Source organism: Pteropus alecto, unplaced genomic scaffold (genome assembly GCF_000325575.1).
Source record: "Pteropus alecto unplaced genomic scaffold, ASM32557v1 scaffold121, whole genome shotgun sequence".
NCBI lineage: Eukaryota > Metazoa > Chordata > Mammalia > Chiroptera > Pteropodidae > Pteropus > Pteropus alecto.
The window spans coordinates 2,541,632-2,554,698 of record NW_006434369.1 but is presented as its reverse complement, the minus strand read 5'-3'; the positions used below and the strand labels follow the sequence as shown (position 1 = coordinate 2,554,698).

The window sequence follows — 13,067 nt, the reverse complement described above, 5'->3', positions numbered from 1 at the left end:
TGGTATGTGGGCAGATGTAAACAGAGGAAGAAAAGCATTTGGCTGTAAGTCATACTCTGGAGACCCAAGGAGCAATTCCACAGGAGAGAAATGAAATAACGTAAGTAAATAAAAATTAAATCAGGTCAACCAAGAGAGATTTTTTAAATGAGTTAGGGATAGGAATAGAGATTATGCTTAGAAATGGGAGGAGACAGAAGGAGCTTAAAAAGAGCCCAATTCAATATTTAAAAATCACTTAATGTTATCCATGACATCAACAGGTTAAAGAAAAAAAAATCATATTATCATATCAATAAATGCAGAAAGGACATTTCACAAAATCACACACCTCAGAAAACTAGAAACATTATAGTTAATAGTGAGAAACTAGATGTTCTCTCCCTAAAACTAAGAATAAGGCAAGAATGTTGCCTCTCTCTACTCCCAATCAACATTAAAAGTCCTGGCTAATGCAATAAGACAAGAAAAATAAACATATACTGATTGGGAAGGAAAAAATAAAACTGTCTTTGTTTGCAGATGACATGATTGTTTATGTAGAAAATTCCAAAGGATCTACAAAAAAATTGTATTGCAGGATATAAAGTTAGTACATAAACATTAATTGCATTTCTTTATATCTGAAATGAAAAATTTAAATTTGAAATTAAAAATATACCATTTCCAGTAGTGCCAAAGAAAGGAAATACTTAGGTATAAATCTAACAGATATGTGTAAGGTCTACATGAGGAAGACTACAAAACTCTCATGAGAGATACCAAAGATCTATATAAATGGAGAGCTATTCTATGTTCATGGATAAAAAGACTCAATATTGTTAAGATGTCAGTTCTTCCCAATTTGATCTATAAGTTCAAATCAATCCCAATTAAAATCCCAGCAAGCTATTTTATGAATAGCTTGATTCTGAAGTTTATTTGGAAAGAGAAAATCCCTAATATAGCCAACACAGTACTGAAAAGTAAAGTTTAAAGATTGACATTACCCACCATGAAGATTTGCTAAAAAGCTGTAGTGATCAAGTCAGTATGGAATTGGTAAAAGAACAGACAAATAGATCTGTAAAACAAATGAGAGAGTTCAGAAATAGACCCACAAAAATATATAGTCAACTGACCTTTGAGAAAAGATCAAAGGCAATTCAATGGAGAAATAAAATGGTGCTAGAACAACTAGACATTCACATGCAAAAAATGAATCTAGACACAGGCTTTTCATCTTTTACAAAAATTAACTCAGAATGGCCTAAAAGTAATATACAAATCTTTAAAACTTCTATAAGATAACATTAAAGAAGATCCAGGTCACATTGGATTTGGGGATAACTTTTGCAATGCAACACCAAAAGCAGGATCCATGAAAATTATACAGATAAGTTGAACATTGTTTGGTACAAAAACCTTGGTGCCTCATCCTTAAGTGAGTTCACAGGTATACTCATTTTATTGTTAAGAATCAAAATTTACATTCAAACTACATATAATCTTATTGCGCATAAAATTATTACACGGTACAAATATTTTTTCTTAAGGTTGGGCCCCATAATTCCAGAAGGATTCTGGTAAGAGATTGACAGATTCTTTGACAAACAACTGACTTTCAGAGTTCTAAGTGTTATATTTCACTGCCCAGTGTATTGCTAACTACTTATAGAGGAAAAACACACCATAGATTGAGTTCATCTTTTTTTCTTGCTGCGTATTGCAGTAAAGGCTTCTGATAGATAAAAATAGAGAATTGAGTAGAATTAAGAAAACGGCAAAGCTTTACAAATCATCATTTAAAAAAAAGAATTAAATCAGAAACAAAAACTTTAGAAGAAAAGACAGGAGATAGAAAATTTAGAGTTTTACTGTACAGGGACAACTGAGTACTTTGCTTAGCCCTTTTTTGAAGTGCTGATGTGTGCAGACAAAAGTGCCAGGAACTGCCCTCGATAAAGAGTGCTTTCCTTTCGTCCTCTTGTCCAGTCATATTCCCTTACCTTCTCTTCAAAGGTCCCAGGCACGACTTACTTATGGATAGGTATCAATGGGGTACAGGCCGTTAAGAGCAGGAAGAGTTGAGGAGCAGGAACCTCCACTGATTCTGTGCTATGTGCCCAGCCCCTTTCATAGTAATTTCATGAAAATATTAGGGAAAGCAAACTGGAGTAAGGACCTTTGTGAGCCATTTTTGCTGATTTATTCCTTCGTGCTTCTGTCTTATCTGCAAATTCCACAGCTTACTTCATTTCATCTTTGCTTTCTCTTACTTTGTTCCTTTCTCAGATCCACTGCTCATTTGGCTATAACAATCAGTGTGAACTTGACTTGGATGCACTTGCTCAACACTGACTCCCAAACTCCCCTAGCCAAAATCCCCTTCTATCACCCAGGGTTAATATTTGGCATCTTGGGGCTTACTATTCCCATTCTAGCTATCACAGCATGCAGTTAATGGAAGAGTAGAGATAATAAAACTATATTCTATTAAATATTTTCTGGAAATAGCCACTCAACTCAGTTTAAAGTCTGCTTTAGGATTCTGCACTTCCCCCACCCCAGCCCCATTTATTGTACTTTGGGGGGAAATGTCATATATCCCATATATATTTTTTATCCTTTAATTATTTCACTTCTTAGGTTAAAATTACAAAGGTATGCTCTTCGTGGTGAAATTACCAATTTTTTCCTCTCATATTTCTTTTGGCAATTCTTTAGCATAACTGAAATAGATATGACTAAACTTTTAATGAAACGCTATTTCATTAAAGAAAACTTCTCTTGTTTTAGGGTGACTATTTTCCTTCCCAGGACAAGGAGCTGACCTGATGATAGCAAAGGAAATGGAGACCATTCTCTGGCCTCTTCCTATTTTGGTGTCTACCACGCACACTCGGACCGCTCACAGGTTACCAAATGAATATACCATGGAAAGCCTCAACTCTGAGTTAAATATAATAATAAAGTTCCCTATTGCCTCAGTTATCAAAAATATAGTGATTTCAATGTAGCCTCCCAAACTTAATCGCGTAGCAGTTTATTAACGAGACTTTTCCAGATAATTCAGGAAAGTTCTGACAGCCATATTTATTGAACAAATTAATATATTATTACAAGGATGCTTCTCTCTGTTCTGTTTTTGCTCTCCGAAACTCTTTCTTATTTTTCCTCACTTTTCAGCTCTACTACCACTAGACAAAGAGCCTCTTCTAGAAGTTAACATATTTGAAGATCTAAGGGAAATAGCATGTGCTTTAAGGACATACAAGAAAAGCAGTTCAAGCTGGTTTTAAAAAAATGCCTGGAGGTGTTTTGACTACTTATTGCAGCATTGAGCACTTGACTTTCATTACACTTTGAATGGTAGGAGATTGATGATATGTTCTGAGTTTTTTTTGTTGTTGTTGTTTTTTAACTCTAAACAGGAATGATGGAATGGAAGAATGTGGAAATCAGATTATATGAAGACTTTTAAAAATATGTAAACTGCTCTTATCAGAATCATTAAAAATGAAGGAAGTTGGTCTTTGCTCTATGAAATATAGATGAAGAATTTTGACAGATGTTTTTATTTACCAATTCATACTCTTTTCATACAGAGCTGTTAAATAAAATAAAAACAAATTAGTGAGGGACCCATTTGTGCACTGCTGGTGGGAATGTAAATTGGTACAGCCACTATGGAAACTAGTATGGAGGTTCCCCAAAAATTAAAAATAGAACTACCATATGATCCAGCAATTCCACTTCTAAGACATAGAAACCATCAAAGTGTCTATCAATGAATAAATGATTTAAAGAATGTGATATTAGAATGTCATTCAGCCATAAAAAGAAAATGTCTTGTCATTTACAACAATATGGATGGACTTTCAGGGTGTTATGCTAAGTGAAATAAGTCAGAGAAAGACAAATACTGTATGACCTCACTTGTATGTGGAATCTAAAAAAAACAAACTCATAGATATAGAGAACAGATTGGTGCTTGCCAGAGGCTGGGGGTGGGGGGCGGGGTGAAATGGATGAAGGTGGTTAAAAGGTACCAACTTCCAATTAAAAATACATAAATCCTGGGGGTATAATGTATGATATGGTGACTATAGTTAAATTTTTTAAACCCAAAAATAAAAATACGAAACCAAATACAATTTAGTGAGGCAATTAAGGGATTAAAAAATGAGAATTGTCTTGAAGATAATGTAGATAGCAATGAGATTAGTGTGCAAAATGCATCTATAGAGTACTGAAAATTGGATGGAAAACATTCAACTCCCCCATTTTTAGTATCAACATGAAGAGAGAAATATGGTGACTTACATGATTCAATGTTTGTTGGATAAAACAAAACAGGGCTCAGAAGAAGGTCTAACTATTCCTGGTTCTGAGATCCTGCAATCACAATTTCTAAGAATCTTCATAGAAAGAATGCTGTTTAAATGTAGTAAACAACAAAACTTGTTCAATTCAGCAAATGTTTATTGAGCATCTGTGATGGTTACTTGTACCTCTCAACTTGGCTGGGCCATGGTGTCCAAACATGTAGTCAAACATGATTCAGGATGTTTCTGTGAGATGCTTCTGGATGAGGTTAACATTTAAATCTGTGGACTTTGAGTAAAGCAGATTGCCCTCCCTAACGTGGGTGAGCTTCATCCAATTAGTTGAAGACCTGAATAGAATTAAAGACTGATCTAAAAGACTGACTGCTTTCTCTCTCTCTCTGTCTCTCTCTCGCTCTCTTTCTCTCTCTCTGTCTCCGTCTCTGTCTCTCTCTCTTTCTCTCTCTTCTGTTTTTTTGGAGAAATCTGACCAATACAGCATCTATATAGTAGAAACCTTTTCAGTGTCTGCCCCTCCTCCACTCTCCACTATCAAACCATAAGGTCACAGGTGGACCCTCTGTTATTACACAACCCTCACCTCTTAGACTCAGCTGACTAAACAGTCTCTTCCCAATGATTTGGAACTGGGGTTAAGAGAGACTAGTGTCTATTACTTAAATGGAGAAAATGTAACCATTAAGGAGTGTTGTGTAGCTACTGTCCACAGAACAGAGGAGCAGAAAAAGACATTAAAAGACAAAGAAAAAAGAACCCCAGAGATGAGAGACAAAGAGAGCACTTGCTTCCTGAAGACAGCTTCATTCTCACCCTAGAATACTCCTTATGATAAATTCTCCGTTGTTTAATTAAACTTGAGTTTGTTTCTATTACTTGCTACCAAAATATCCTAACTAACATAACCTAGTGTGTGAGACAATTGTCGGCCACTAGAAATTCAGAGATAAAAAAAGATATGGTGCCCATCCCACTACCCTAACTCCCCACCAAAAAAAAAAGACATGATTGCTTCCTGCAAGAAATTTTTTAGTTGTTCCCAAAGGGAGAGGTATCCATATAAGAAGATAAAAGAGATACAGTATAGCCAGTGAAGTGATATTTAGTATGGCCAGATTCAGAAAACAAAAACAAAAACAGGATGCCTGGTTAAATTCGAATTTCAGATAACAATGAACTTTTTTTAGTATGAGCGTTTCCCAAATATTTCCCAAATATCTGGCTACCGTGAAGATATACTGTCTACAGATGTTAGAGAAGGGGGACTTAACCCAAACTGAGGTTACTCAGAAATCTAATTTTATTTATTTAGTTAGTTAGTTAGTTAGTTAGTTAGTTCTTTCACGGAGAAAAGAATATTTGGGTAGAATTTTGAAGGATGAACAAAGTTGGGCAGAATATTTGAGAAAGAGAAAACCATGTGACCAAAGGCACAACAGCATGACATTGCAGTGTGTGTGTAGAGAACTCATGCATTTTACTATCACTGAAGCTCACAAGTGCCAGGCAATGAGATTAAAAATGTCAGTAAATGTATGGGATTAAGATGACACACTAAACACAAACAATGATTTCCCTTCCTGTGTATACACTTATCGAAATGTCAGGAAAGATATTTTAAAAGCAGTAATTCATAATGACACCATAAATTTAGAAGGGCTGTTGGCAGCAGATAAAAGAGTTGAAGGATTTCTGGAAAATAGGACATTTATAGCATCAGATTAACAAAGAAACGAGTTGGAGAAACTCGTCAAAATACAAACAGGAGAAAGTCACTTCAGTAATATTTCATGAGAAAGAACAGATTATCCTTTTAAAAAGCCTGTTTATTGTATTGTCAATAAATAAAAGAAAAGAGAAGAGCCTGGATGCATCTTTATGATAATTATCAAGTGATCTGACTTGGAACAGAAGGATCTGTTGGATCCCTCTTCCCGCCCCATTTGCTAGCCCACAGTTTGCTCCCAGAATAAAGGCCTAAGAATGTTTTTCTCTAAGTATGGCAAGGAAGGCCTTAGAGTTAGAGTTAGAATTATCATGGATAGTTGGGTCAAAGAGCAAAGTATGGAAGAGCCAGAGGTAACTTTGGCCAAGACTATAGAGACTGAAAATTCCAAACTAAAGTCATGAGTACTGTTCTTTAAGGAGAAAGAGAGAACTGTGTTTCAGAAGGTAAGTAGAAGTCCTCAGTAAGTATAAGGTGCCATCATAGCCACAAGGCACGCCCTCTCTCTCTCTCTCAATCCCCCTTGATAGATAGATGATAGATAGATGATAGATTAGATAGATGATAGTTAGATAGATATAGATATGTATATTTATGTCCTATATATAGATATACATGTACTAAGTATATTTAATCTTTCTACCTTGACAAATATTCTTTCATAAAAAAATTTCAAAGTATACAAAGCCATGGTTTTGCAAAATACCAATGATGTCAGATTTTAATTAATATTGCACCTTTCTGGATATTCTGTTGATGGACCAATCATGTTTAAATGTGTAAAAACAAAAATCTATAATTCGTAAATTATTATATTTTCATTCCACAACATTTTTCTTGATCATTTTGGCAAAATCATTAACTATATTGTTATAATCAAGGTTTTCACATAATTTGCATTCTACTGACAATAATTATCAGAGAAATTAAAAATAAAATGTAATATTTAAAATGTACTTTAAATATTTAAAAAATTTAAAGTTTTTATCAAAATGTGTAAAGTAAATGTGAAAATTATGTTTTCATATAAATGTTCAAAAGTTTTAATTTCTGAGATTTTAAAAATTATTAAAATTAAATAACTATAAATTAAAGTTAATGAATATTAAATTTTTGAAGCTGAAATTTAAATTTAATTAAAATTTTAAAATTTAAATGTAATTAAGTTTTAAATACACGAAGAGTTGGTCTTAAATTTAGTTTTCATTGTCCATATAGTTACCAATGGAATCAACATCATGCTACATGTCCATTATGTCTAAATTTAAGAATAATATGAATTATTTAGTATTGCAAAATCTTATTCAGCTGTCATGTACAATTGTTTCAAATATTGAGCTAATACAAGAAAATCTCCAGATCCACAAAGGCCAGCAAGAAAATGGATGCTCAGCCCTCTTAGAAAATAATCCTTCATTATGCAAGAAACTGTTGTATTTATCTTGAGAGGAAGGATTTGTTACAATAATTAATTTGTATTTTCTCTTTCTTCAATGTTTCTGCCCCTCCAATTCTCCCTACTGAAACAACACCCATTTCTGAAATTGATAGGGCACAATTCACAAACCTTAACGGCATTTGGACAGGACCGTTTCATGGACATGGGATGAGGAAAAGTGTTTGAGGCTTGAACAGTGTTAGCATGAGAACAGATGTTTAGGGATGCAGATCTTACTGTGCCAGGGCTGAATGCCTATCCTCAGTAGAAAAAGCATCTATGTATTCTTTAATAACTTATTTTTGTGCACAGTCTTTTATGCCCAGGTCTCAGAGTGTGATTGCCCCATGCTTCACCTTGTCGCCTGACCAGCTTTCACCTGCAATCATCAGAAATAGTTTTCTGTGATCAAAACTTCAATCCACTGATATATAACCAGAGTCTCACTTTGAGCATAGAAATAAGCTGTTTAATCGAGACCCAGACAAGAAAGAAAAATAAAACAAAGCAAGAACCACCAAATACTTAAAGAAAATCAATAATGTGAAAGAGGGACCAAATGCAACACATAAGAGAATTAAGACTTAGACACTAGTGTTAATAAGAATGGCAGGCAGTGGCCAGAACCTGACAGGGTTTATTGGTCATGCTAAGGAGACTGGACTTTATAAAGCTGTCAGAGGGCCAGTGAAAGGTTTTCACCAGGGAATGGTTTTATCTTATTTGTGTTGTAGACAGGTCACTGCAGTGTGAAAAACAGTTTCAAGGGAAATAATATTAGAGGCAGAAAACAATTTAGGAATCTGTTTAGTTGTCCAGATGGAAGTTGATTGAGGCTTGAACTAAGGCAATGCGAATGGGATGAAGAAAATAGTCTGAAAGTACTTGGTAGGTATAATCTTTGGAACATAATGATTGGGTGTAAAGAATGAGAATAAAATCAATCAAGGATAGTATCTGGTGTTTTGACTATCTGGATCATTGTGCTAATTTTGAAAAACAGGAGGACAAGCAAATTTGGTTAAAATTAAAACAAAAAATAGTCATAACAGTAACAGCAAATAATAATGAACGACATTTATTGAGTTTCTATTATGTGCTGTCTAAGATTCCATTCTTATTATTTAAAATATCTACATGTAACATTATTCCAGTTAATGCTATAAACATTCTGAAAAATGGATACTACTTATTAGTCCCTTTTGACAGATGAGGAAATTGAAATGTAGCAAAGCTAAGTAACTTGACAAAACTCACAGACAATACCCTTAATAAACAGTGTCATCATTAGATAGCTAATAGTTTATTAGAATTGTTTCTTGAAACATCTTTAATCTATTGCTGCATAAAACAGTACCAAAACTTATTGGCTTAAAAAAATATCTCATACAGTTTCTGTGGTCAGAATTCAGGGGCTGTTTAGGTGGTTCTGGCTTATGGAGTCTCATGAGTTTGCAATTAAGATGTAAGCTAGGCTGATAATCATTTGAAGGGTTGAGTGTGACTGGAAGATTCACTTCAAGCTGGCTCACTCTCATGGCTGGTACATTGATGCTGGCTGTTGGCAGACGGCCTCAGTTCCTGCCCATGTGGACCTCTTCATAGGGCTGCCCAAGTTTCCTCATGACATGGCCACTGACTTCTCCAGAGTAAATGATACAAGAAATAAAATGACAAAGTTACAATGCCTTTTTATGTCCTAGCCTCAGAAATCACACTCTGCCATTTCTTCAATATCCTTTTGGGTACATAGATCAGCTGGATTCAGTGTGAGATGGGCATATACAAAGGTGAGCATCATTGGGTTCATCTTGGATACTGGCTGCCACATGTCCTTTAATCTGGTCGTCTGGCATTAAGTCATAGTATCTTTCTACAGTGTGGTCTCAACTCAGCTGATTTAACCCACAGATAGATTTTTAGAGACAAGCATGTACTCTATAGCCTTAGGCAATCCTCTATTAATATTGTATCTGTCAACCAAGCTTTAGTCAATGTTGAGTATCAAGAAATTTGACATTGTAAACCCTAACAAGTTCCTTGAGGCCAATCTACTTCTCTCGGTGGTTAACAGTATAGAAGACCTAGCATAAATGCTCTCTGCCTACTTCTAAATCTCATCTCATGCCACTCTCCACTTGATACATTCCAGGTTCACTGGTCCTTTTTCCTACCTTGGAGCCTTTGAATTTGCAGTTCCCTCTGCCTGGAATGCTTTCCCTGCTTCCTCACATTCCCCCCTCTCCCTGGGCCCATGCTTACTCCAGACTTCCGCTTCCAGATCACCACCTCAGAAGGAACTACTCTGCACACACAGGACTCCAACGGATCAATGGCCTCTCACAACTGGGAGCTCTGAGCTACAGACCTGCCATGAAGCAGATGAAAAGAAATCTGTTCAGCTCAGGAAAGCAGCTCTATTAGCATCCTGATGGGGAAGAAAAGGCACCATTTGTCATTGTTGTTATGATCAATAATAAAGAGAATTATTGCTACCATTTGTCAGTACTTAGATAGCATTTGTACCCTTGTCCTCATCTCCTTCAAGAATTCACTTGCATAAAAACAATAGTGCTTAAAAGGAACTTTACTAAAGATTTCAAAGGAAGAATGAGAAGAAAACAATTAGGAAAAAAAGTATCCTTTAGATATCCCTGTTTCAAAGCAACTTGTTTCATTGATCTGACATAGGGATATTTTATCCAGTGTTGTGCTGTAAATGTTTACCAACCAGCTCTTTGAAGGGCACGAAGGGCTCATTTGTAGAGTCACCAACTGCTGTGGTATACTCACATGTTTGATTTCATGCTACCAACATGATATCACTGAAGACAGTATTGGGAAGAGATGCTAATAATCGGCCCTTGGGGGCCAACAGGAGCTAGCTGCAGCATGCCTCAATACCCCTTCAACACCAACCTCATTGATTTTTTTCTTCTTCCTCACAGATTTACCTCATCTCTCAGCTCCTACTCATCAAACTTTGCATAGCCAAACCCTATCCATCATTCAGGGGAAAAAGGCCTTTATTTAACAGGACTCACCTTTCCTAGAAGGCAATATATTCTGATAGCAGAGCTTTGACCCTTAGGGTCTTAGTCTCAAGAAATATATCAAAGTATTTCTTCTAAACTCATTTACTAGATCACAAGAGTAATTCAAGAGAATGTAATTTCCCCTATCTCCTTATATATATGTCATCTCATTAATAATCCTCTATAACTGTCATTTGGGATAATATTATCTTAATTATCCAATTAGGAAATTGAAGTTCAGGGAGTTTAAAGGACTTGCCCAAGTTATAGGAAGTGGTGTATAACTAGAATTTGAAGCTAGGGCTGTATGACTACACATCTGAGCTCTGACTCCTTACCTTATAATAGGTACACCTGTGAATCCATTGCTGTGTCATCAAGTCCTAACTGGGAAGTATTGATAGAGGCATTTCTCAGTCAGCCACAGAGCCTTCCCAGGATGTCGCTGGAGAATTACATAATTAACACTATGACTCAAATAGTGTTTTAAATTCATAAAACTTTTCTTTTGTGTCAACTATGCACAAAACACAAAGCCAGGTAGAGTTGTGGATATAAATCTAGAACCTAAGACATTTTCAACATTTGTAGAAGAGCAATGAATAAGTTGTTTTAAGTCAAATCCCACAAAGGTGCTGCATCTTGGGGACAATCCAAGAAACTGGTAAATGTACAAAGTTTTAATATGTCAGGGGGATCCTTAGAAAATCAGAATTAAAACACTAAACTCAGTTTTGGGTGGCCAGCATCTATTGGCCCTTCCTCTGGTAAACAGTGCGCATTTTGCTCCTGGAAACCTGACCTCTTCAACTTTCAGTCCAGATGCTTTAGCTGATGTTCATTCTATGTTCTACTTACAAAGAGTTCATATTGGGTGAATTTTATGGTATATAAACTATATCTCAATAAAGCTGTTATTTAAATAATAGAATTCATGTGGCTCAGTTTCGCTAATTAGAATGTTACATTAGAATGGCTACAGTGAATTTGTTTGGGGTCAATTATGTAACCCGATCAAGCTAACAAAGAGAAGTGAAACTTTTGCTGGGATTGTTGAAAGGCACACCTAATAAATTTTTTTTATTAAATTGAACCTGGGAAGATGCTTTTACAGACAGTCATCTTGTTACCTCATGGAGCTAGAAAAAAAGACAAACTTTTTCAAGACAAGAAATTGAGATGGTATCCTGATGATGTTTTTGTTTAACCTTCCTTCCAATCCAGCATTGATTGAAGCAAGATCTTAACAAGATTTTTCAGTAGCAAAAGCCAATAACTTATTTTTCTTTATTTAAGCTAATTTTGATTGCAATTTTTGGTATTTGCGATTAAAAAGAAGTTCTTAAAAAATGATGAAAGAATTCATACTGGAATTGGAGTATAAAAGACACTAAGCTGTAGAATCATGCAAGTTAAGGGTAGTTTCGATAAGAGAAAGACCCCTCTTTCCTAGGCTGGAAAGTTTGTAACTCTTAACCTTAGGATGAAGTGCAAAACAGCTGATTAAATGACTATCCTGTATTTTATCTTGGGACTCAGATCATTTATTGACAAAAGATGGAATGTTAGAGAACATAGAACAGTGTCAGAATTTTAGGGTATGTTGGCTGTTTCTTGTGGCCCACTTGATGGTGCTGCAAAAGGAGAGCTTCAGGTGAAAGTGTAGGAAATCTGAAATCTAAGAACTAGCAACAATATTTTAAAATCACTCTTGATCCCATAGGTCCTATCCAACCACCTCCCTTGATGTACTTCTGCCTGACAAAGTGGGCAATTACCATTTACAAAAATGTGTCGACTGCAGATCTGAAGCAGATTAGCCTCATCTACCTGCCCCAGAACATCAGTTTGAATTACTCAAGACATATGTGGAGATGAAGGCATTAAGCTAAGAATTATTGAAGAACAACATAACACTGGAATCTGTCGCTAAAAAATGGAAGTCCATAGGTCTAGTTCTAGACTCAACTAGTTGTCCGGCTTTGGTTAGCAGCCCAGAGGATTGCATGGAAGCAAGAGCTAACCAAACTCCAAGTCTGGCAAAAAAAGACTAATGATTATTTTATCTCTAAAGCTCTTGCCACACTATTAGTAGCTAAAGAAGTGTAACCTCAGGAAATGAAATCCTCTCCAATATTCACCTTAAATGTGGCCATGGAGGAAAAAGAACCATTTTGGCTGGTGAAGAAACATGCTTCCCTGCCAAGGTTGATGACCTTGTTAGTTTTGTCCAGCAGTGTATGATGTATCCTATGGAATGGAGACCACTGTGTGTTCTTTTCCTATGCTTCCTTTTTCCAAAGATAGGTTTTTGGGAGATGGGTAACAAACACAAGATGATTGACAGATTGCAACTGCAATTTTATTCCTGATTCTGTTCCCCAGGCACTTTGATATTGGGAATAGAGTGTTTTGTTGCTTGCAGGCTATCGGGAAGCAGATGCTGTTGAAGTTAAGAGTGCAAAAATTTTATTATGGGGTGGTGGAAGAATCTACAGAATAAAACTGCATTATACTACTCTAAAAAATTTATTGAGAGTAAT

General features: G+C 35.7%; 1 long non-coding RNA gene across 2 annotated transcripts in view; it reads right to left on the bottom strand.

The window, feature by feature from the left end:
- Positions 1–8,591: 8,591 nt before the first annotated feature.
- Positions 8,592–13,067, bottom strand: part of LOC112477647 — a 16,309-nt gene continuing 11,833 nt past the window's right edge. Inside the window, exons 2-3 of one of the 2 annotated variants that reach the window (XR_003045548.1) lie at positions 9,752–9,917; positions 8,592–9,131 (exon numbers count right to left, since the gene is read on the bottom strand). This is a non-coding gene — a long non-coding RNA (uncharacterized LOC112477647). The remainder of the gene's footprint in view (positions 9,132–9,751; positions 9,918–13,067) is intronic. The other variant, XR_003045547.1, reaches the window with a different exon arrangement.